The sequence below is a fragment of the Hoplias malabaricus genome, chromosome 1 (genome assembly GCF_029633855.1).
Source record: "Hoplias malabaricus isolate fHopMal1 chromosome 1, fHopMal1.hap1, whole genome shotgun sequence".
Classification (NCBI taxonomy): Eukaryota; Metazoa; Chordata; class Actinopteri; order Characiformes; family Erythrinidae; genus Hoplias; species Hoplias malabaricus.
In genome coordinates, this window is record NC_089800.1 from 40,024,419 (window position 1) to 40,046,420 (window position 22,002).

Sequence of the window (22,002 nt, forward strand, 5' to 3'; positions counted from 1 at the left end):
TCAGACTCGTTCAGTAAGTTATTTTTTGAAACTGGCAAGGTTTATTATTAATATACTTTGTTGTCACAATTTTTTTTCCCCTCTAAGTCAAATACAGTCTTTATGCAGGTGCTATTAAATGTGTACTAGGTTGTTTTTATTTCATTTTTTTAACTACTGCAAATGAACAATAAATATTTGAAGAACATGATTAAAAGCAAACCTTTTAAAATAAATTTTAATAATGAAAACATTGGAAACCCTCCACACCTGAATGGCTGTCTTTGTTTTGATTTGACTGCTTGGCCATCAGAGGTTGGCTTGACCTGACACCTGTGCATATTTCTTAAATTCCTTAAAGCTTTGCAAATGTTTTTCATTTCCCAGTGCTTGGAATTAAAGAGTCGAATCATTTCAGGAACTCCCACTGTGCTGTTCAATTTTCTATAACCTTCTGATTTGCATGTTACCTGTTTCTCTACCAACAGAATTTAGCCAAATTTACATTTACATCCTAAATATTGCTGGCTGTACATAATTTAAAGAAACGCTACATAATATTTTAACTTAAAATTACGGGTTTACAATCATGTGATACTCCACTGACATGTAATAGGGAGAACAGGGCCTCTGTCATTGCTACTCTGGACTCAGCACTGCAGAAACTACACTATGTAACAATTAGGAGGAGGGTAGGAAAGGAACCACAACCCCCACCCCTCCCCCAATATCTATTTCAGTACAGTGCTTTAAAAATAAATTACACTAAGGAGAGCCCAGGGCACAAAGCAATTAAATCTTACCTAGAGTTCCTTTAAAAATGTATAATGCACCTGTATAATTTTTGTATAGTGAATTGAGATATATTGCTCTATAGACATTCCAATCAATTCCTGTCACCACTAGAGCAAGCCTAAAGAAATTCAAATGATACAGGCTTAATTTTCAAGTCACTCTAATTAACTCTTTTAATCTCTATTTTTATGAATTACACTGAAAAAAAAATCACAGAAACTATATGATCTCATATGGTTTAAAAAATGTTGTCCAAATAGTGATTAATTATAGATATATTGGATGGTTTTCTTTTAGGAAATTCAATGTACAGAACAGGAAATATCTTTATTGGTAAATATTAAGCAAATTAAACATGGAACTTGCTTTTAACTCACTTACATTTAGCAGCTTAAGAAATCTCCACAAGGGGTCTCCAATTAGCAGTTTACTAATTAATTGACAATAGTTTATGATGTTTCCTATGAGCAGTGCTTTGCATCAGTGACACTGTGTGCTTGTTTCAACAGGAAAGTGAGAGCTTGTAATGCTCAGAAGGCATTAGCTGTGGAGTGCAGCTTTTTCAAACATCAGCACTGCTGACAGCTGAGAGAGAGGGACCCAAGAGAATGAAGCCTATCGACCGCGTGTCACTCAAACGTCCAGCCGGACGAAACTGGTCAGGTCTTTAATAGCTGGTTGGCGGCCTTGGCTGTGACCCAGGGGGATATTACCTTAGGCTTCTCGCCGTGCCGAGGCCTCGCAGATCCGAGCGATAGAGAAGCAGCGGTAATCTGACTCCTGTAATTGCCTGTCTGGCCTGACATTTTCTAGTTGAGGAGGGGGGAGAATGGGGAGAAAAGGGCCTCACAGGACCGCAGGGATAACAAAGTCATCATTATCTCCGCAAAAAAAGGGGCATATAAAGGCTCATAACATAGCGGGAGTCTGAAAAAAACAGCAGAAAAGAGGGGGAAGGGGAATGTGCTAGTAATGGCTTCCAGCACCATAGACGGAGCATCTGGTTGCTAGAGTTTGAGCTCGTCTGCATGTTAGGGCTGGTTGTTTTTTTTTTTTTTATATCATCTTTTTTTTATGACTGCTGTGAATGCATCTGATTGGGGCGTTTGGCTAAGCTAATGTATGGAGCCTCAGTGAGTACATTCAGAGGGAAAAAAGGAGTCACATTTTGAAATACTCGTAACCCTTTGAGGAAGAAAAAAAAGGAGGATTTTTCCTTCAGTCTGAGCCATTGACTTAACATCTGGGTTGGCATTCATGTAAGAATAGCGACCTCTGAATGGCTGTTGCTTCTCTCTCTCTCTCTCTCTATCCATCTATCTATCTCTGTCTCTTCTTCTAGTTCAGTGGTTCTTTACTTCCTATATAGTGTTCTGTATAGGTCATGAGACCTTGCTGTCTGTAGTGCACTGAAGGTTAGCTAGAGAGTTGCTCAGGTTATAACTGAATATAAATTGCTATATATTAGGCATATAATGCAGGATGTGCATCTAGAAGCTGATTTTTAATGAAGTACATAATGCACTACATAGAGAGTAGGAGCCAATTGCAATTCTCTGTGTGTGCGTCTGTCTCGCTCTTTCTCTCTCAACACACACATACAGAATCTCTCTCTCTCTCTCTCTCTCTCTCTCTCTCTCTCTCTCTCTTTCTCTCATGTTACAAGCCCCATGCGACCTGGCGTTTAAGTGTCTCAGGAAATTGCTCTGACTCCCCACATCAGTCAGGCATAATGGCGGCATCGTATTGCCGGCGGGAAAATGAATGGCGATAAAAAGGGGAGATGATAGCTGTGGAGGGCGGAGTGGGAAGCAGGGGCTTTATGGAGGTCTCTCTCCTTCTCTCTCTCTCTCTCTCTCTCTCTCTCTGCCCCCCCCCCCCCCCCCTTTGCTGTTGAGGGCTGGCGGGCTGCTCTCAGGCTAATGGCTGCCGGGCCGAGACGTGGGGGAATGTAATTAATCGCCTACAAATTTCCTTGGTGGATGGGCACGGAGGGAGACGTGAACTGGGCAGGACTGCTTAGGAGGGGATTAGCTACGTTTTTAATCACGTTTAGTTTCCAAAGGCCTGTCGTGGAAGTTTGTCTTGGCACTGAAAAAACAAGAATGTTCGCCCCCAGGGTCCATAAGCATTTAGCCCACTCAGACCGAAAAATGTTGGGCCTGAAACTGGTCTGGCTCAGCTCTAAACATTGCCCACTCCATGGGTGTCAAAATGAGTTCCTTCCTACACACATCTCTGCAGAGATTTGCATTTTCCCTGTTTTAAAACTCCAAATTCAATTCATGTAGGCCTTGTAATTGGCCAATGATTTGAATCAGGCGTGTTAACAGAGGCGGAGAACTAAAATCTACAGAGCGGTGGCCTAAAATGGGTGCTTCACAAGTCTGAAGCAAAGACAATGCTTAAAGACCCAGGATAATGGATGGATACATAGATATTTACATGGTTAAATGGCTCTACTCCCTAATAGGAATTATACTGTATACGATTCTTTACAGATTCTTTATTAAAAAATTTAATGTATAAAACCAAAAATGGTGTTATAAGTGAGAAACCTTTTTAAAACCTTTATGGCTAAGGGTCGAGGTACTCATTCGATGCACTCTGGACCTGGTATGGACCTGAATGCAATTTATTAGGGACCAACAACAAAACATAAGAAGAGATTTACTCTTCTCCCAATTTGTCTAATCTTTGGGCAGTCTCCTTTTGTTTCTTGCAGTCCATTCACAGAACTTCTAACTGTTTCCATAAAAGTGACACCACTCAACAGGCAGATTGTTAAATTGTGCTTTGTCAAAAGTGCTTAGTGAAGCTAATATCACATCCAAAAACTTAAACGACATCTAGAAAAACTGCGCTGCACAATGAAAACAAAAGTGAACAGTGAAAACTGCTCTTTTAAGGACAATAGGCCCAAAAAATATGTTCCTTTCTAATTAATTTGCCCTCTCTTGACTTTGGTCGCACTATTGCTGCAAATTTTGTAAGCGGCTCTCTAACTGTAAGCATCCACTTGTACGTTTTATTGAAGCATTTTACCACATAATATTGCTACGTGGATGTTTCTCTGACATTAGTAATGAAGTAATAAATTTGCTGCTCTGTAATCAGAACCAGACAAAGTTCGGTCTGTGCGCTCCTAATTGGCTAAATACAAGTGCTGTTTGCATGTTAATTTGCATAAATGCATCATTTAATATACTGCTAATGCTTCAAGACAGTGTTCTGTAGCAGTTGTGCTATTATTTCCATCGTATGCTCAGAGCTGATAAAGAACAGAGCACATGTAGCCTTATATTTCAGTAATACTATAATACAGCCCGCAATTACCATATACAGTAATATACAGTGTATTTTCCTAGTACGTACAGTGTTACATGTCCCATTTTACTGTGTACTAACAGTGTAAAGTCTCAGAATCATCACTGTCCATAGAAAAAAAGTTTTTAGTTTACTACATCATTTGATGCAGCTGTACTTAGGATTGTGTATATATTTCATAACGAATGGACCCAAAGCAATGCTCCAAAATAAATTCTTTTAATCTTGACTGCCATGTAGAGTTAAGAAGGCTTTTGCCTTCTACTGTAAATTTACTATTTTGGGAGAAGCATATTTTTAATTGGACAGCGACAATATAAAAAATATGTTGTTACATTGTTGAAGTTTTCGGAACTCAAAGGGTAGGCTCTAAATCCTCAATTGTTACTCTCTTGTTGATCATTTTAGTACAGGTAAGAACCGCTCAGTAAGATGTACTGATTCTTAAGAAGAAGTTGCACTGTAATTAGGAAAGTAGAGTCTAAAACGTGGCATATTACACTGTAACTACAGGAAAAATATACTGTACATATGGGAAAAGTACAAACTTAAACCCAGGCTGTATTATAAAGTGTTATCTTAAGTCTGACTTAAATTTCCTTGCTGAGTGACACTGTGCTGGAGACCAACAAGCATTGCATGATATGAGTACCACAGCCACAGAGAATACTGTAACATAATGTTTTTGTTACTAACAATAGAACCAATAGAAAAGTGAGAACTGAGCAAGTTGTTTACTTTCTGGTAGGCCCAATTAAAAACACTATTGGGTAAACTATAACCACAAGAGCTCCTTATCGTCTACTATTACCCTATTGAAGGTGGGCCTGCAACTTAAAAATCTGCTCCAAACAGTCTTCCTCCTGAAAACCGACCATAATACAAATTATTTGCTCAAAGAGCTCCTTTAAGTCCAGAATGTCTCTAAATATAATGTTCTCTAGTCACATAAGATACAAAAATATACTTCCATACATTTTTGGTAAGGCTGTTGAATTGCTTTCAGAAATTTAATATACTGCTAATGCTTCAAGAGTGTTCTCCAGCAGTTGTGCTATTATTTCCATCGTATGCTAAGAGCTGATAAAGAACAGAGCACATGTAGCCTTACAGTTCGCCTGGGACTAGTTTACTGCTCCGTGCTCGTGGGCAGTGATAAATATCTATACCACATCCTCTCTCTCAGGCGCATTAACATGGGTAACTGATGCTAGCACAGCCAGCATAGTAGCTATGAAGATATCATCATTCACACTATAACCCAAGGACATTTTTATGCTTGCGGTTGTACAAGACCAATTTGAACCCGAAACTAGATGCAATTATAGCCTCCACAGAAGTGAGGAGTGTGTTTTGCGGCTTGCACTTTAGAAGCATTCGCAGAAACACTAAAATCAGAGGGGGAACAAACTGAAAAACGGAGGGTGAAAGCTTCAGACTGTTCCTTTACCAGCAGTGTCTAAGAGGCATAAATCTGTGTTTGTGTGTGTGTGTGTGTGTGTGTCAGGAAGTCATTAGCGTCATGTAGGATGGGGCAGGAAAGTAATCATCTTTGCTTCATATCATTATAATGTAGCTGTCTGTCAAACAGATTAACAATTCAGGTAGAGGCAAGTGTTTTCTATGCGATGGATAACACATTGCTGGCAAAAGTATATTGATTGCAAAGCTGTCAGCACTCACAGCAAAATGCACTTGGATTGCTCCAAGACAAAATCACATTAACTCTTTATTTCGTACAGAATGCCAGCACAATACATCTTTTTTTAATCGTTATCACACTATTGGCCTTTGCAGAGGTGATATTGCAGGAAGCTGCCGTATGCTAATACGCCCTCTAATAAATATCACATTTTTATTTCAATATGAGAGTTCTGATGGATCCCTGCATGCGTGTGAGCTACGAGTCACAACAAAAGTGTCTAGTGGAAGTCATGCATGCTAATCTTTGATCATGTTACATTAAGGTTTGCTATGCTACCATGCAAAGCAGCAAAACTTATTTTTTTAGCTGAAGAAGATCCTGAAGACCCCCTTTAATCTATCTCAAGTTTTTTTTACCTTCTTAACATGTCTGTGTGATGTTTGTATGGTAGAAGATGTAATATAAGCGAAGTAACATTGCCATGTTTGAGCATTTCCACTTAAACTGCAGTGTTTCAAAGGCAGATTCAGACAGTCACAGTAAGGAATGGATCCCATTACATTGCATTGTGGAGCTTTCAAGTTGTATTTGAGCAGCACATGTGTAGAAATGGTGACCAATTACATATTCAAAAACGTCAGTGTTTTCTGAATGAAGGTGAAGTTGAAAAGTTACATCTAAGACACATTTATTTATTAATATATTTATTTATTTATTTAGGGAAATAGTTTATAAATGTATAAATAGTTTATATGTCATACAGTTCTATTCTCTGTTGTTATTATAGCTTCCAATCTTTCAGAAAACCTGCTTTGGGTTTTTAAAAGAAACACAGATATATATTCACACCAATAAAAATCTAAATAAAATTTTTCATGATCCAAGTAATTTAGACTCCTCAGTCCATAAACTCTTACTCTTTGTTTGTGTCTATTTTATTTTCTCAGAAATGGCCTTACAGTGGGCAATAGTGGATAAAAAACTATGTAACCTTTCCCCACTTTCCCATTGTAAAATCCCATTTTCTCTATATGTTTTAATATTTTGCATTTTTTAGCTTAATTCACATTCTTTTTTTCATTCTCTGTCGTTTTGTCAGTTGATCATATTTCATTTTTATAGAATATCTACATGAAAGATATTTAACTTGTAATTCATGGCCATTTTGAATGTACATTTGACTTTTGCATAGCACTGCTACTCTTACAAGCCATCTTTCAACAATACAAGCCATCTTTCTTGCAATATGTAGTGCCATCATCACAATGCACAGCACTATTGTAATAATAAAAGCCTAATAACTGACATCTGCAATGGTACAATGAAGTAGAAAAACATTAAAGTAGTTGTGCTGGAATGAGGCCATGGCGAAATGGGCAGTTCAAAAGGGATCAGAAACTCATTATCTGGGCTTGAATAGGGAACGGCGGTGATAATGTTGACAGAGATCTTTGTGCTGGAAGATCATGTTTTATTAGCCATTTCCCCAAGGAGGAAAAGAAAATCAACCTTCCGGTAAATTGGAACGATTACAGTCAGAGTAACGATTTTTATCAGCGGTGGAGTTACCTGATACGCCTTTGCATCAGCAGAACCTCAGGGAAAAAAATAAGTCTCTCATATTCGCTTGCGGTTAAGCACACAAGGCTTAATTGGTTTATCAATAGGTCATGTTTATAGTACATACTGTAATGTGTAATCTGTGTCATTGCGAGGGCAGCTCTCATGTGCGTCCACTCTTGTGTGCAGACCATATGCCGGTTGTTTGCTGACCCAGGAACGGCGGGTGGGGACAGCAGCCCATTAACCCAGCTTGACCTGAGTTGAGCTTAGCAGATTAGGGAGGTCAGAAAGAGTGGAATCAGCTTCTCCTGGAGAACATCTGATCACAAAGCCTCATCCAATTACAGACTTATGTCCCAGTAAATGAGATCTATGAGTAAATGAACACCAATATACGAGGAGCTGTCAGCCAAGGTGTTCCACGCGGCCAAAACAAGAAACCACTGGATGAGGGCCATAAAGCATTTGGACGAATGAACAATTAAAGTTAACACATTAATGCAGCGGTTTGTTCATGAGGCTTCATGACACCTACAGCACCTTTCTTGAAATTGAACCTATGTAAATCTACATAAACATCAACATTCAAAGCAACAGAGTAAGGCTCTATAAATGCCTATGCAGATGCCATGTCTTTATGAACAAACACCTACAGGAAAGGGTTTCCCAGGCATAAATAATAACAACCTGTTAATTAAAACTAAATATATGTATATTTTTGGTTGTCAGGTTGATGCTGCATAGAGGAGCAAAGACCTAAGTCTGAAGAAGTTGCAGAGAAAAGCCTGTCGATCAATATGATGGGTATGAACTGTAATTATGATTATTATTGATTTGTCTCGGGCTCATCACACAGGTTATCATTTACAGGAGCTGCTTCTTTCTGATACTGATTTTTGGCCTCTAATGGGCTTGTCTGGTTTGAATGGTCACTCAGCCAGTAAATGGATGGATATGCCATATTTAATGAGCACCATCTGGGCTTCAATTGAGAGAGAAAGGAGTGTTGACCCCAGATCTAGTTCCCTATAGTCCATGCTAATGATTTGGTAACTAGGAACTGGAAAGCAAAATTGATTCAGAAATAACTCTGTCCTGAGGTTCTTTATGGGTTTCATTTCTTTTTAAGGCCCTAGTCTTTTAAAAATTATATTGAAAAACTTTTTTTTCATTTATAGTATATCCGCAAATGTTCTGTCTTATGTTTATATATATTTTTTTCTATTCATACTTAATTATCCCTATTTTACCTTGCTCTTCAATGGACAGGACCTCCACAGGACCACCACGGAGCAGGTATGATTTAGTTGGTGGTTCATTCTTAGTGCTTAAGTAGAAGCACAACACACATTACCCAGCCAACAGTGTCCTGTGTCCACTGATGAAGAACAAGAGGACGACCAACACAAACTGTGCAATAACTCTGACTTTACCTACTACAAGGTGGACCAAGAGTTAGATGTGTCTAACTGAGTGGACACAGTGTTTAAAAACTCAAGTGGCACAGCTGTGTCTGGATGTTTACGGTCGGTGGGCTATTCTCAGTCCAGTAGTGACAATGAGGGCTTTAAAAACTCTAGCAGCACTGCTGTGTCTGATCCACTTGTATCAGCACAACACACACTAACACATCCCCACCACATCAGTGTCAGTACAGTGTCCATGATCCACCACCCAAAAACGAAAACATAAAGAAATATATTAATTTTTGTATTTATTTTATTATAAATTTTTAATGAAAATGTTGTAAAATTTAAAAAAATACAATGATTTTTTAAATGTCAAATTTTACCTAATGCACTGCACGTAATCAAAATCCTCATAGGAAAGTCTGTTCACTCCGTGGCCATCTTGGAAATGCCTCTGGGCAGTTACAAGACCAGGCTCTTATCTCTTTGAATGAAGACAGACCTATAAATCAGAGCCAGAAACCCTCATTTACATTTCAAAAACAAGTGAAATCACTGATAAACACAGACTGTCCAGTTTGTTTTGTCTACTGCTTATGCACATATCTTGGAGAAAGAACTTTATCTGTTTGGGGTTTCACCAGCTATTTTTATAGAAGGTGGGGACTTTACTTGTTAATAGACAGCACTGTTAAGTCAAATAAGGTTTCCTACTCATTTTCCAACCAATGAACTCTCCCCTCACTATACAATGTCTGACTAAATCCAGTTAAACAGGACTAACAAAGTTTCCTTTGTAATGAAATATGTAGGTGGTCAGTGATCTTTCAGTATTGAAAGTATTACCGGTATGCACAAAATAGATTAAGGAGTAAATGATTAGAATAAGATTAAATACAGACAAAGGCATCCTGTCCACCAATGTGTTAGATCACAGCAACATTTAAAACGTTGACAGGCTCTACATAACACTAGCATCAGTCTCTTTTACACTAGATATATGTTGTAGCAATTGTAGCTATATTTAGTCGCTAAATTAATATTAAGTTTCCAGTTTATATGTCTGCACTACAGAGTTACATTTAGTTGCAAATGCATTTAGCATTCATGCTCATCTCCAAAGAGTGTTTCTGCTCATATTTTCACACTTAACAGAGCAAAAAAAGTTATTCTTATAATATACATTTGCACAAGTGTATGAGCACACAATAGTATATCACTCAAAATGACCAGCTGCATAATATAAAAGTTCATTGATCTCATTCTGACTACAGAGGTTTCTAAATTTGGCAATAGAACTTGGACTACATTGGGTCCTTTTTGGGTCAGTTCTTGTTTTTGAATGTGAAGTGAAAAAAAAGCCTTAATGGGAACGTCTGCAATTGTGGGGAACTGCATTGTTCTCTGTTTTGCTTACATTCCGAATCTTTGCATCAAGGTGAAACGGTATGCTTAAAGACATTTGTACATGGCTGATGTGTAAATTGTCTGTAAGTTTTTATTCATTGTTTGAAGTACCACAGGAACACATTTGTAACTCGAGTTGTTTAGCTTTGTAGCACTCTCGTTCTGTGTTTACTTTCACGCATTTAGCATTCTCACAAATTTAGAGTGGGTTCTTATTTAAATAATCTGACACTGCAAAAATAAATCAGTATTACACACAATGCAATATCTTCATCCCTTTTCATGATTTTCAGCATTTAGAGGGTCCTTTCCCATTTTTCTGCCATGTACAGAGAGAGGAAGCCTAGCATGTCTGACCACTTTGGTTATTTACTCATTTACTGAGACCTGGGCTTCGTAAACACCTTAGACTGGTTTAAAGCGGGCAAACGGAGACAAAACATCTTCTGAACTTTATAAAAGTGTTTATTCATTACAATCATTAATGTCACCTTTAAATGTTGATTTCTTTAGGCTTGTGGTCATTTATTGCACTGTGCCAACAGACTCGGTTTAAGCAGAAGTGTAACAATAATAATCCATGTGTCTATATATGAATACATTAGAGAATATGCTACTCTTCCCCATGTACTTACTCTTGGTAAAACAAGGAAAGAAACCACAATATTTTCTAGTTATTTCCTGGTAGATTACAGAAACTTTGATATATGGGTGCAGCCATGGCCTAAATCCCAGCAGGAAGTATGGGGTTGCGGAAATTAAAGAATCATGCTTTCTTCTCCCTCAATATACATGGCTGAGGTGCCCTTAAGCAAGGTACCTCTCTCCCAGATATTTCCTATACTCTGGCTGCCAGCTGTTCTGTGTGTGTGTGTGTGTGTGTTTGGGCCAAAATATTGCTCACTAGCGTTTGTATGTGTGTTCAATGCCACAGATGGTTTACATGCAGAGACTCAATTTCCCCAAGGGTATTAACAATGAATCACTTCTCCTTCTACATCTATACTTCTTCTTTTACTACGTATATATTTTAAATGAACATTGTGATATTTTTACTTTGAAATTACAGCTTCAAAACCATATGTTCACCAGTCTGAGCATTGAAGAAACTACACTATGTAACATTTGGAGGTGCGTACTTTTACACTTATGAGCACGTACATTTACGAGCCCCAGGAAGGAAAAAAAAATACCTAGTGTTGATTTAAATTAACAACACAGAATATGTATGTATTCTGGTAAAAGCTGAGTGCTTTGCTACAAGTTCCAAGCATCATGATGGTTGTCCAAACTGGCAACAGATCCTTCTACAAAAGACCCCATCTGTAGGTGGAGCATCTGTGGGATAGGAGAGCTGCAGGGGTGGGTACGAAAAAGAATATAAAATTTTAAATCCAGAATTGTTATAGTAAAGAGACCAAATGAGATTAGAAATACTACAGAGAATTAAGTACTTCTAGGATTACACCTAGCAAAGGCTACAGCACATCTCAATATGAAATGTAAAGAAACACTGGTGAGTTAAGAGCAAGGATTTTATGGTTATTTGACAGAAGTAAAGCCAGTGGTTAATGCCACTCTGTGGTGTATCACATTTTAACAGACTGAATTTCTGTTTGTCAATACATCACTGAGGCCTAATCCTTCCGATTAGTGATTACAATTTTAATTGGGTAATCCTTAATCTGCAAGATTAGATTCCCAATGTAATCCCCCCCTACCCCTCAACTCTGTAATCATTTGTGACATTGAGGGTGTATGGAACTTGAGAACAATCAGGTTGTGGTTCTGTACGATGAAAAAACATAGGAGGTGTTCGGGGGATTAGCTGCTGACGAGCAGCTGGCTTGCTGCTTGTCTGTAATCTGCCTGAATGTATTAGCAGCCTGTGCCTTCGCTTGTGTGGGCCTAATTTGTCGTCTCTCATCTCGGGAGCAGCTCGAGCATCTGTGTTATCGTAGCCACTTTCCTCCGCCCCCCGCCTGCTTCCTCCCACCACGTTCCTTCAGCCTGGGCTGACAGGCGACTAACCGCAGCAAACCTCAGTGATCTCCTTTGATGTCGGCTCCTTGGAGAGACGTGAAATGAAAAAAGGCGCTCACTCGAAACCGCCCCGGTAAGACCTAATCAGCTGCCGTGGCGACTTCCATTTAGTGCGCACCGTGTAAAGAAAAAAATCATCTGTCACCCAAGCTCGTGTCAGGCGCCATATTCTCCAATCGAACGGCTAATTTCTCACACGGCCCGGGATTTATCTTGGCGCCCAAGCCTTCCTGACAGGTTTGTTATCGGCCGGCCTGCTTGCCGAGCCCCGGGGAGATGAGGCGTAGCCATTAGCCGACGGGAATCGGGAGTGCGTAAATGTCAAGTAAGCTGTCACTGGCGGGTATCATCGCCGTCAGGGAAAGCCAAAAGACTGTGTTAGAGACTGACATGTTCAGGGTGGTAAACACCGCGGCGAATCTCACCTGTCACAAGCCATTTGCAAAATTCCACCTCAGGGTGTTACTAAAAGCATGAGAAGCGGGAGATAATGGCTTGTTATGGGCCATCCTTCAGGCCTTTAGCAGACGTGTGTGTGTGTGTGTGTGTGTATAATAAAATAAATGACCTCCTGTAACATTTACAGTAACTAACAGTAAACTGAGCCAATCTACCAGTAAAATCAATATTGTTATACACTTCAACATCTCAGTGTAAATTAACTGTATGTCTTACTCTATTGATACTAGCTGTAGCTCCACCCATAACGACATAATGATTCACTGACTCCGCCCTTTAAATATACGTCATTAGAATAATTACTCTGCTACTACTAGATTGGTCATCTCACCGTTCGAACTGAAACAGTACATTTCCTTTTTGTGAAGTATCACATGCTTTGTGCTAATGCTGTGGAACACGAACCAATGTAGAAGATCTTAGTTTTAAAGCAACACTAGGTAAGATTTTTTACATTTTTTTTTTGCACCTGGCCCTTCCTCTAGAGAAATACATTTTTACAGCACTGTACTGAAATCAACTGGAAGGGGGAGGGAGGTGGGGCTGGTTTCCTACCCTACTCCAAAAGTTACAGAGTGCAGTGCTGAGCCCAGAATAGCAATGGCATAGGCCCTTTTCTCCCTATCACAGGTCAGAGAAGCATCTCGCTGAAGCTGAAATGTTTAGTTAAACCTATGACATAGTGTTCCTTTAACTAGAGGAAATAGTTATAGTAAGGTACAGTATATCATAAAGTTATATGTCAAAAATGTATATCAGTTATATAGTCATTTTATGTGGGGTCCCATATTTTTATGACATAAAGTTTAACTGTATTAACAGTATTTTTTTTTTTAAATAACACCCCCTACTTCACCAAAATTGGGGAAAACATTTAAAATGTTTATCTCCTAATACATTATTTAGAACAATTCATTTTTTCTTGTTTTATTCCCAAAACATATTTTTAATTTTTATGTTCAGAGAGCTACTTATGCTTAACTTTTGGGTTTTATTGTTGTGTTGTTATATTGCTCATATATCATTAATGTATAATATAAAGGTAACAAATAATCTGCCTTTGCCTGTGTAAAGATTTAGAGCCACAGTATCTCCCTATCTAAAAACACATGCTTATCTTTCCCCTACCCTATCCCTGATGTTTTCTGCTGACCTCATAGCTAGCTTGCTTGGTGAACAGCATGAGTTTCTAAACCTTTCCTTTCCACTCCGCTGGGTATTAGCAGCCCGTGCCATCTGCCACAGAGCTGACGGACGACCCTTCGGCACTTCATGCCCCCAGCCCCTGCGGGAACCCTGGCCCCTTGGGGCCAAATAGAGGGAGATCAGGGTTAATTGCATTTTGAGAGACAGAATCATCAAAGGGGTTGCAGGCAAGACCCTGCTGGACCAACTGACCATCAGAGTTGATGTTGAATTCCCAGGGCGTTAGGAATGAATGCAGTCTTCAGTGAAGTCGTTTTTGTTTTTTTTTCTCTGCCAGGCTGAATTTAACCATCTTCCCTCCCATTCGGAATTGATTACATGAGTTTAGGGGGATGGGGTTAATTATGTGCTGCATGTTGTGCCAGAGGTTAAATACATGTTTCCTTATTCTGAAATTGTGGCTTGTCAAAACAAGACAAATACTCTACCATTGTCATGTCTTTTGTGGACTACAAAGACATCTGGTGTCTAGTACGCATCATTTGAATGATATTTTATGTATTCTTTATATTCCTTAGTGCTATTATAACGTGTTGTATTCTGTCTCAAATCCCCTGTTAACTGTAAATGCCAGTGTGTTTTTTTTACTCTCTTCAACAGTGACGTGCAGTGCAGAGTGCTGAGTGTCTTTCTTCTGATGCAATGTATCCGAGCACAGCTATAGAACTGACAGATGGTAAGCATCCCAAGGACGCTAGTGAAGCCAAGCCTCACGCAGAGCTATCACAGCACACAATTTGTTTCAGCGCAACTGCGTGCCAAGGCATCCTCAGCGGTGGGCCAGCAGTGGTCCGCTCTCTCATAAGCATGCAGGAGCCGAGCGGAGAGGCGCAATCTCACCAGGCACAGACCCTCTTCGGCGAGAAGCTCCAGGGTAGCAATCAAGGCCTACGCCAACACACATATTGACAGAATTTCTAATGCATTCCTGATTGTGAAGCGTCTGCCTTCACAGATTGACGGGAAAGTATTTTGGCTGCGAGAGTTTAATGTCCTTATAGGCTTCATCCAAAAAGGAAACAAGGCCAACGCAAGTTGTTTTTCCTTTTCAACGCTTTTTAACCATTAGAAGTCACCACTATTGTCTTCAATGACAAAAGCATGGTGCAATACGATATGGATTCTTTCTCACTCCTAGCTCTCTGGAGCAAACAGACTTCTGTTCTGTTCAAAGTACACATTCTATGCTTTCGGTTCATCATATATATGTGTTCATAAGTTAGATATAGTTTAAAAAGCTTTTATTTGGAAGAACCATAAAATATCTCTTACAGAAACACTTGTTTCATTTTTGACAGTGTACATCCAATATAAATGTAATTCATTAAGTCAATAACCCCCAAAATAGGTGGTGGCATGTGGTACTATGGTTATATACTGGTAAATGGGATGTTTGAAAAACCCTCCATCTATTGTAAAATCACTGTAACATATGCCTCAAGACTTACTGGCTTCTATAGTAGAACTAACACATTTCAGTAAATCTTTGAAAGGCGTACTAGACGATTTCTTTCATTTTCCAGTATAAATTAACTGTAAAATATTAAAAACTTGACTTAAATTATTTTACCAGTGGCATTGACACAAGTGTATTCTGTGTCTAAGCCATCCTGTATAAAATACTGCTGTCAGGTCTAGACTGGTTGTATTTATTGTTGTGGTTTGTGTGCTTGGCTGCTGGAGGTCGCCTTGACTAATGCACTTGTGCACTAGTGGGTGTTTGGGATACCTATTTTCTGGCAGCTAGGCAAGTGACCTACAGTAGCAGACAGGAACTCCTGTGAAAGCACCTAGTGCACCTTTATGTAACTAACAACAATTGTGATAAACAATTCCTCGACTAAAAAAAAAAAAAAAACAAGAATCATATGAAGTATGTGATTATTGTCAAGCAACTACTGGTAAGAACTTAAACTTTTAGGCACACAGCACTGCATTATGCAGCCATGTTGTATACAGTAATTTATGGTCATATAATTATGGAAATATTATTATATAACAGCATGTAGTTGAAAAAATACATTATAAACAGTTGCCCACAAAATTACCACTGCAGCTATACTGTTCATTTAGCTATCAAGATTTTATGCGATTTCCTGTGTTGTTTTAGCCTCAAGCTAACAGTGCCACATACTAATTTTCCCTGTTTTTTCCATGTTTTTAATGCAGATTCAAACAGTTCCACCAGAAACACAGACATTTGAAGTGTGTAAGAAGTTCAAGTAACTTATTCTTTACTTTTTGATCTTTTTTGTTTTCAAACATAGACACTATTTACAGTTTGTGAAATGCTGTTCTCTGCTTTGTTTACGTTTAGTTCGCTTTCTTTTAAGGTGGAATGGTAAGTTTGAGGAGAGAAAGGACTGTTGTTTGTACGTGGCTGAAGTTTAACTAGTATGTTTTTATTTCCAGAAACTCATTTGTAACTCGAGTTGTTTTGTTCTGTAGCACGTTAGGTCTATGTTTACTTTCAGTACAGTCCGTTCCACCTATAGCAAAAATAAGTCAATATTAACCACCTATGGAGCAGAAATAAAGGAATATCCTGATCTCGGTTCATGCTTTTAAACATTTGGAGGTCTTTATAATACTCTATAAGCCATAACCAGAGAGAAAAGCCGAGCACACCAGACTGAGATATTATTAGTTTTGTTTTGTACCAGTTTACTGGTTTCGTAAACACATTAGAGTTGTTTCAAGCGCTCATACAGACTGGAGAGCAGCAGATGTTAATGAAACTTTCTAAGAATTTTATAAAAATTTGTGCACATCACCTTTAAGTTTTGATTTTGGAACTCTAAATCATCCATTTAATGGCAAAGTGTTATATTCTCTGTAGTAGGTGCAGTGGGCCTTTACTCTAAATTTTGGAATATTTTTTGGAGGATTTTAAAGTGTTCAGTCTAAATAACGTGATTCTGAATGACTACTTGTATTAAAGAGATGCCATTGCTGTGGGGGTCTTATATACCTCTAGCTGACACTTGACTTTGAGCATGTTGACTTTATGCTTGTATGTGCACGTGCTCCAGTGCCCCAATTCTATAGGCCAGTCTTTATACGGAGGTTAAGCCTCTATGCAAACCACACAATGGCTACACCTTCAAGTAGCTGACTTCTCTTATGATACGGATACTATCGCACTTTTTGGGTGTTTACAGGGCTCTGCTCCGTGTTTGCGGCCGAGGCACGGATCGTTCACGGCGGGGAAAGGCGGGAGGGGAGGGCGTTGGCAGTAGTTCTCCTGTCTCTCGCCGCTCCATAATGCATGAGCTGCTGGAGAGGCTCATCATCCTCGGCCAGGAGACGGCTCCCGGGGGCGGCGCTGGACAGAGCTGTAAATTGGATGGCCCTGCCCCCGCTGAGCCGCGCGCCCGAGCCTGTGCGTGTGAATGAGAGCGAGCGCGCGCGCGCCGTTTGAGCTCGGCGGGGGCGCGTGCGCCTGTCAATTACGGTGCACCGGTGGAGGCCCCGGTTCTGGCACGCGCGCGAGCCGCCGTCGTCATTAGCGGCTCCAGCGGACTCGCAGCCCTGCGCCATATGCGCGCGGTCAGGGCGCCGCCGTCTGTCCGCCGCGGCGGGGATGAGGCAGTAAATGGACCTTGAAATTGATATTGGGCGGGAGAGCTCGCGAGCTCTTCTGTGCAGCCCCACCACCCACCACCATCCCTCCTTTATATAAAAAAAAAAAGATCAAATCCACAGGCGAAATGCAGAACCAATTTATGAAGGGCTCGTGTTGTTACTTGTGTTGCCTCGAGTATGGAAATTTCAGGCCGTTATTCCGTTATTACGGTAAATGGCGCATGATAATGGCCGCCGCTCATTGACAGGTTTTTATGGCTGTACATCATCGAGTGAGAGGCGTTAACCAAAAGCAGCGCCACGCTTTTAATTGCACATTCAATTGAACATTGAAACGAACCCCCTGACAGGTACGAGAGGTTGTTCAGAGTTCATTTGTCAAAAAGGCTATTAACCGTGCTCTCCCACGGCTACAGCAAATCGAGACATACAGTGCAAAAGATAGGGACCGCCCTTCATCCCACCCTTCACTTGCAGTCAGATCGGCCATTAAGTACAAGCTGGTCTTTAGTTCAGGACATATTTCTGAGTTGACTGGAATATGGGCTGCATGAGGGTGGGGATAAAGCCAAAGTGAAAATACTCTGGTGTTCAAAAACATTATAAGCTACAGAGAATGGGGGATTTCTAAGAACCATGAAAGCAGTGGCAGATGACCATATCTGTCCTCATCAGAGAAAACCTCCTGATTAAAAATCTACATCTGTCCATGCTTCCACCTTCCGAAGACAACTCCTCACTGTTAATTGGCCAAAATGTCATTACTGTTGAAAAGGAAAGGAAAGAAAAGAGAATGTGCAAATGAAGACAGGTCTGAGGTTCCCCAATCAATGGACTGGCCTCCCCAGAGCCCAGACCTCATCATGTGTTTGGGAATATGTGCCTCACGAGAAGCAGGAATTTCAACCCAGCCTTAAAACTGGACTTCAGAGAAATGAACAAATATCCCAGTAGAATTTCTTACAATAATTGTATGCAGGTCTCCAGAGAAGGACGGGAGCTGCTAGAAATACAATGGATGGACACACAAAATACATACAGAAATATTTAGAAATAAATATATTTCATCAACATCACCATCTTCTTTGATGCATAATCCAATTCAGAGTCACAGTAATAAATATATTTGAATTTTATAATTACTGTTATAGTATACTTAAATAACCTGGATGTAATCACTGTTTGGCTAGAAATGGGCAGAAATTGAAAGGGTGGTCTCTGACATTTGCACAGTCTTGTAATTTTCTACACAAGATATCAACATGTCTTATTTTGGGTTTAGACTAATTTGTTTAGTTTCTTACGCTTAAACAGTTGAGTGCTTGCTAAACAATCATTAGTGTGATGACCCCGCTGAGATATAAAGTGAGAGATGTCATCAATTAGCCCCTTTTGTTCAAACCAATTATTTCTTTGTGGTGTACAAATGTGTGTGTGTGCAAGTGGGAGTCTTAGGCTTCAGTTCAGCGAGTGTGTTTGCTGGCGGCTGACAGAGGGTACAAGAGAACCTTACCACCCTGTCAACTCATGATTTCTCCCGTGTGTTTTCATCGCCATTGCACCAGAGGCTATTGTCAGAGATGACATATCACCATCTCCGCGCTACTGTTTTTCCTTTTTTTTAGCTGGGGCTATTTGAATGTACTTGGAGGGAGCGTAATTTGTTCTTCGCAGATAATATGACCCTTAGCGGAGCAAGATCATGGGTCGACTGAAGTGATATTTTCTGTTAATGACGGTCATAGATCATTTCTGACGGCACGGGTTTAGAGGCTAGCGGCCTCCTCCGGGATTCGGCTGCCATAAAACGGTGAGACATGAGGACCCTGCGGAGGGCAGTGCAATTTCATGAGCTTATCCAGAGCCCTCGGTGGCTCGAGGCTGAGCCTCTCACTGTCCTAGTGATTAATACCTCCCAAGTCCCATCATCTTTCTTCATGCTCTCCGCGGGCTAGGGCACTGCATTAGCGCTGGTCTAGATGTCCTCAAGGTGATCGCTGCAATCATTCTCAGCATATAGGGCTACTGCTCGGGGAGTGTGCCGGGCTGTGAAATATAGAGAGATCAAGCAATAGCACTTTAACTCCTGCAGTGGGGAGAGGAGAGAAGGGGCATCCCTGTACACAAAAGAGCAGGCTTATGGTGCCGTACCAGGTACCAGGTGCCAGGTTCAAAGGCTTTGGAGGCAAAGGTGAGGGTTAAACAAAAAGGGCCTTATCCCAGCTTGCCCTGGACAGCCATAGCACTTGAAAACTTCTGTTTAGGTCACTGATTGATGACTGCATACAACCCTAAACCGCATTTAGTTGCAAGGACAAGATGTACCATTGGAGGCAAGACAACAAGGGAAAGAAAAGATAGACGACGGGCGATATCCGCTTCTTTTTCCAAGCTTGAAGCATCTTATGGTATCTTTCTGAAAACCCCAAATCTGAAAAAAAAAGAACCTCTTTGCTGCCTCTCCTCTTCCATCCGCACTCATAGCTGCAATGGGAGCTGCGTGATTATGATGGAAATCTCACAAGCCATTACCATGAAGAGGCTGGGCCCGATGCAGACAGCTTAATGGACTCATTTGTAATTGGTAGGGGGCAATGACTAAGCTACCATGCTCTTTGTCTGATGGAGTATAGAGGCATGCATGCAAATGTGACAAATGAATAGGGATTGAGGCTCTCAGGTTTTTTTTTCTCCCCCTTTTCCTTCTCCATCTCTCCGAGCCAGCAGAGTGACCTTGAGAGACTATGCAATAGGTGTTAAGAATCCGTATAAAGGGCTGTTAACACTGGGGGCAATGAATGGAAAGGAACAATTCAAGACATCTAAAGGGCCATATTCATTAGCTGTCACATGTATTGGAGCCCAGAAGAAGGGTGATGTGCAAAGCGTCGAGTGAAACATCAGGGCAGTCCACTTCTTACATTCATACCGCATTCATGCTGTGGCGCCAAGATTGTCACATGAACCTGCTGCTCAACACCAATTGCCAATATGTTAGCAGATTCCACACTGAATATACAATGCTCTGGTCAGCTCCTCACACATGGGAACAAATATTGCGACTGTCACTCCAAGATGCACATAAAGAAGGATGGGTTAGGTGGTGCCAGACACCCAGTTGGTATCAGTATTTAATCCGTGCCCCCTCAGGACGAGTTAATGAGAAGATTCGAATTTTTCAACTTTGTCACGAATAAGCTTGTTCATGTTGTCCATCAGCCTGGCAGGCGGGGGGAAAATACGCTTCATTGTGAGAGGTGCTTTTTTGTGTGTGGCATTGGAAAAGAGCCTGTTCGTCACAGATGTCCAGGGAAAATTACACAAGTGGCTCGTTAATGAACGGCTGAGCGGTCTCGGGAGGAGGCCACTGAGGCAGCTCTTTAATGAGCTGGGAACCTAAACACTGCCAAAGTTTACCCCGACCCTGCCTCTTAGTCCCGGGTCAGTCGGAAGAGCGATTCAATTCAGGGCCACTGAAGCAGAGGGGAATGGCATCACGCTGATTTCCCTCTTTCAGCTCCCAAGGCAGGAATAATGCACTTTTGTGCCGCGCATCCTCGGGAATTATGGCTTCTAATTTGATTAGGCGAGATTTGATTAGCTGGAAAATGGGGATTTCACTAAAACTTTCACATGCTTAATTTATCCCGCACGGAGCAGACGCAACATTGTATCATCCCAACCAAAGGGCATTTGAGAAGCCTTTTCAGTGGATAGATGGCCTTTGAAATCCAAGAGGACTGGCGTTTCGCTATGGTTCCAAAGAAGTCCCAATTCCTTTGATTTCCTTAGTCCGACGTTGACAATCAAAGCCTTTTTTTTCCCGGGGGGCCGGCCGGACCGCAACGCATAATATAACCTTAGTTGACCAGGGTCTTAGCATATGTCCATTCTTAATGATGGATAGAGCCTGGAGTTTTTACTTGCAGGAGGCTGGAAAGGCAAGCCATTTGAGTCTTGACCCTAGTTTAGCCCACATCTCACAATACACAGAGGTGATATACTTCTTTCCAAGGCCGATTGCCCATTAATAATAGTCAATAAGAGTCACAGGCCATTACAGGCCGATGGTTATGGAGGACATGCTCTGCTCCGGAGGGCCACTATGGAGGAATCTATCCCCATTAACAGTTATCTCGTTTAATCAGCTCTCCTTCTCTTTGGGCCATCAGGCCGGACCTGCTCGCTGAAATTAATAGCCGGGCTCAAGCTGAAGGGCTAAGACATCAATTTAGTCCTCCTCCAGACAGAAAATCGGTGAAAACAATCAGGCCAAGCAACACTAATGACTTTGCCTTTGAGGCAGGTCTACAAGATTTGCCTCGTTTCGTTTTTTTTTCCCTCATAAATATGACTATGTTGTGGTCTTCTTTGGCTTCGTTTTTGTGGTGAGTTTGAAGGCGTACTGAACTGCCGTACGACATTGTTATGAGACCATTTTGGTTCATTATCATAAAAACATGATTTAGAAAGGATTCATGCAAATGGGCACTCGCCTCATCAAGAGACCCGCGCGCTCTCTCCGCAGCTCATTTTCCATGATTATGTCTGCCTCAGGTTTGTAGCCTTTGAGAATAATTACAC

At 40.7% G+C, this 22,002-nt stretch overlaps 1 protein-coding gene across 1 annotated transcript in view; it reads left to right on the top strand.

Annotated features, from left to right (window-relative positions):
* Positions 1-12,088: 12,088 nt before the first annotated feature.
* auts2b (activator of transcription and developmental regulator AUTS2 b) overlaps positions 12,089-22,002 on the top strand; it is a 29,114-nt gene continuing 19,200 nt past the window's right edge. Inside the window, exons 1-2 of the mRNA XM_066662542.1 lie at positions 12,089-12,241; positions 14,434-14,509. The gene's annotated coding sequence lies outside the window, so the exon portion shown is untranslated. The remainder of the gene's footprint in view (positions 12,242-14,433; positions 14,510-22,002) is intronic.